We start from the raw sequence: 3569 nt of genomic DNA on the forward strand, positions 1-3569 counted from the left end.
CCGCTGCCGGGGACTCGGCGTATTTGTTTAGTTTATGTACTTACCATCATTGGTCATTAGGACTCAGTGATTAGGACGTAGTAGTTAATTACTCTTTTCGGTTGTGTTTCAGGTACTTTAGCAAGCGTTTATGCAAACTCGTTCTCGTGCTCGTAAGAGGACCTTAGATACAGCTGAGGAGAAAGACGAAGTTCTTGATACTCCGGAGAAGTTAGATTTTGAGGATTCGGATTCAAGAACTGAGCAGAAAGAACCAGTAAACATGGGAGATCGTATTGTTCAAGCTGATCCAGCTCTTATGGATTTTTCTCGGCCTAAAATTGATGACATTCAGTCAAGCATCCTTCATCCGGCTATTCAAGCTAACACCTTTGAAATCAAGCCGGGCACTATTCAGATGGTGCAGAATTCTGTTTCTTTTGGAGGAGCGGCAACTGAAGACCCCAACATGCACATAAGGAATTTTGTCGAGATCTGCAGCACTTTTAAGTATAATGGCGTGACTGATGAGGCTATCAAGTTGAGGCTTTTCCCATTCTCACTGAGGGATAAGGCTAAAGACTGGTTACATTCTGAACCAGCTGGGTCCATCACTACGTTGTAAGATCTTGCGCAAAAGTTTCTGGTGAAGTTTTATCCAATGGCAAAGACTGCTGCTATGAGGAGTGCTCTTACTCAGTTTGCGCAGCAACCTACAGAATCTATGTGCGAGGCTTGGGAACGCTACAAGGAAATGTTGAGAAAATGTCCACATCATGGAATGACGGATTGGATGGTAATCACTGGTTTTTATAATGGTTTGGGGGCCCAATCTCGGCCCATGCTCGATGCAGCAGCTGGAGGCGCCTTATGGGCTAAAAGCTATACTGAGGCGTATAATCTTATAGAGACAATGGCTGCAAACGAGCATCAAAACCCAACTCAGAGGATGACGTCAGGCAAGGTCGCAGGTATTCTGGAAGTTGATGCAGCCACCGCTATTGCAGCCCAGCTCCAAGCGCTATCAATGAAGGTTGATTCTTTGGCTACGTATGGAGTTAATCAAATAGCTATGGTTTGTGAGCTTTGTGCAGGTTCTCATGCTACGGATCAGTGTTCTCTTGTCAACGAATCTGTTCAGTATGTGAATAATTATCAGCGACAACAGCAGCCTGTGCCAGCGACCTATCATCCTAACAACAGAAATCATCCAAATTTCAGCTGGGGAAATAATCAGAATGCTATTCATCCACCATATCAGCAAGGAGTGAGTAAACAGTTTAACCCACCTGGATTCCAGCAACCACAACAGTATGCTACAAGGCAATCATATCCTTAACAGGGAAGTGCAGCTGCACCTACTAGTGCTGATTTTGAGGAACTTAAGCTGTTGTGCAAGAGTCAGGCGGTTTCTATCAAGACCTTGGAAAATCAAATTGATCAATTAGCCAATGCAGTGCTCAATCGTCAACCTGGCACTCTTCCCAGTGACACGGAAGTACCAGGCAGGAAGGAAGCTAAAGAGCAAGTCAAGGCTATTACCTTAAGGTCTGGAAAAGTAGCTGATGCTGAAAAGGCAAAAGAAGTCGAAGCTGAAGTTAGAGATGAAGAATCTAAGCAAAAGGAGAAAGTGGCGGAACCAAAGAAGACTACTGCTGAACACACTCTGCCTGAGGCTAATACAGGGGAGAAACAGCTCTATCCTCCACCACCTTTTCCTAAGAGATTGCAGCAACAAAAGCTGGATAGACAGTTCGGGAAGTTTCTGGAGGTGTTCAAGAAACTTCACATCAATATACCTTTCGCTGAGGCTCTGGAACAAATGCCTAGTTATGCGAAGTTTATGAAGACTATTCTTTCAAGGAAGGTGAAACTGGATGACCTTGAAACCGTTGCTCTCACGGAAGAATGCAGCGCTGTTCTGCAGCAAAAGTTACCACCAAAACTGAAAGATCCAGGAAGCTTCACCATTCCTTGCACCATTGGCAATCTAACTTTTGACAAGTGCCTTTGTGATTTGGGACCAAGCATTAATCTGATGCCCTTGTCGATCTTTAAAAAGCTGGATCTGCCTGATCTAAAACCCACATACATGTCGCTACAATTGGCGGACCGTTCCATTACTTACCCAAGGGGCATAGTTGAGGATGTGCTCGTCAAGGTGGATAAGCTCTTCTTTCCTGCAGATTTTGTTATTCTGGATTTTGAGGAAGATAAGAAGATTCCCATAATCTTGGGGAGGCCTTTCTTGGCTACTAGCCGTACCTTGATAGATGTGCAAAAAGGGGAACTTACTATGCGGGTCCAAGATCAGGATGTGACCTTCAACGTATTGAAGGCAATGAAATTCCCTACAGAAGATGAGGAGTGTTTAAAAGTGGATGTGATTGATTCCGTAGTTACTTCGGAACTCGATCACATGCTAATGTCTGATGCATTGGAAAAGGCCTTAGTGGGGGATTTTGACAGCGATGATGAAGATAGCAACGAGCAATTACAATATCTGAACGCTTCTCCATGGAAGCGAAAGCTCGACATACCATTTGAATCTCTTGGTACTTCTGACCTTAAGAATGCTGAAGGGAAGCTCAAACCATCAATAGAGGAAACACCTACCTTGGAGCTCAAACCATTACCTGAACACTTGAGGTATGCTTTTTTAGGTGATTCATCTACGTTACCTGTTATTATTTCAGCTGACCTTTCAGGTAGTGAGGAAGACAAGCTCTTAAGGATTTTGAGAGAATTCAAATCGGCTATAGGATGGACCATAGCAGACATCAAGGGGATAAGTCCTTCATATTGTATGCATAAAATTCTGTTAGAGGAAGGTAGTAAGCCAACTGTGGAACAGCAGCGAAGACTGAACCCGATCATGAAGGAGGTGGTGAAGAAAGAAATTCTGAAATGGCTAGATGCAGGCATCATTTATCCTATTTCTGACAGCTCGTGGGTGAGCCCCGTGCAATGTGTACCTAAGAAAGGAGGTATCACTGTGGTCGTAAATGAAAAGAATGAGCTCATCCCTACTCGAACAGTTACAGGATGGAGAGTATGCATGGATTATAGAAAATTGAACAAAGCCACAAGGAAGGATCACTTCCCTCTCCCATTCATTTATCAAATGCTTGACAGATTGGCGGGACATGAGTATTTTTGTCTTCTGGATGGTTATCCCGGGTATAATCAGATTTGTATTGCACCAGAGGATCAGGAAAAGACTACCTTCACTTGTCCATTTGGCACATTTGCTTTTCGTAGAGTTTCGTTTGGGTTATGTGGCGCCCCGGCCACCTTTCAGAGATGTATGATGGCTATATTCTCTGACATGATTGGAAATAACGTCGAAGTGTTCATGGATGACTTCTCCGTCTTTGGACACTCATATGATGAATGTTTGAATAATCTGCGCGCCGTACTCAAAAGATGCGTGGAAACTAATTTGGTGCTTAATTGGGAGAAATGTCATTTTATGGTGCGTGAAGGCATTATCCTTGGGCATAAGGTCTCTAGCAAAGGTCTGGAGGTGGACAAGGCCAAGGTGGGAGTCATTGAAAATCTTCCCCCACCTAATTCGGTGAAAGGAATCC

The 3569-nt window shown here is 43.9% G+C and overlaps 1 non-coding gene across 1 annotated transcript; it reads right to left on the reverse strand.

The window, feature by feature from the left end:
- Nucleotides 1-655: 655 nt before the first annotated feature.
- LOC141722366 (small nucleolar RNA R71) lies at nt 656-762 on the reverse strand. Its single transcript, XR_012575385.1, has one exon. It is a non-coding gene; the product is annotated as a small nucleolar RNA R71 (small nucleolar RNA).
- Between the last annotated feature and the right edge of the window lie 2807 nt (nt 763-3569).

The sequence above is a fragment of the Apium graveolens genome, chromosome 4 (genome assembly GCF_009905375.1).
Source record: "Apium graveolens cultivar Ventura chromosome 4, ASM990537v1, whole genome shotgun sequence".
Lineage (NCBI taxonomy): Eukaryota > Viridiplantae > Streptophyta > Magnoliopsida > Apiales > Apiaceae > Apium > Apium graveolens.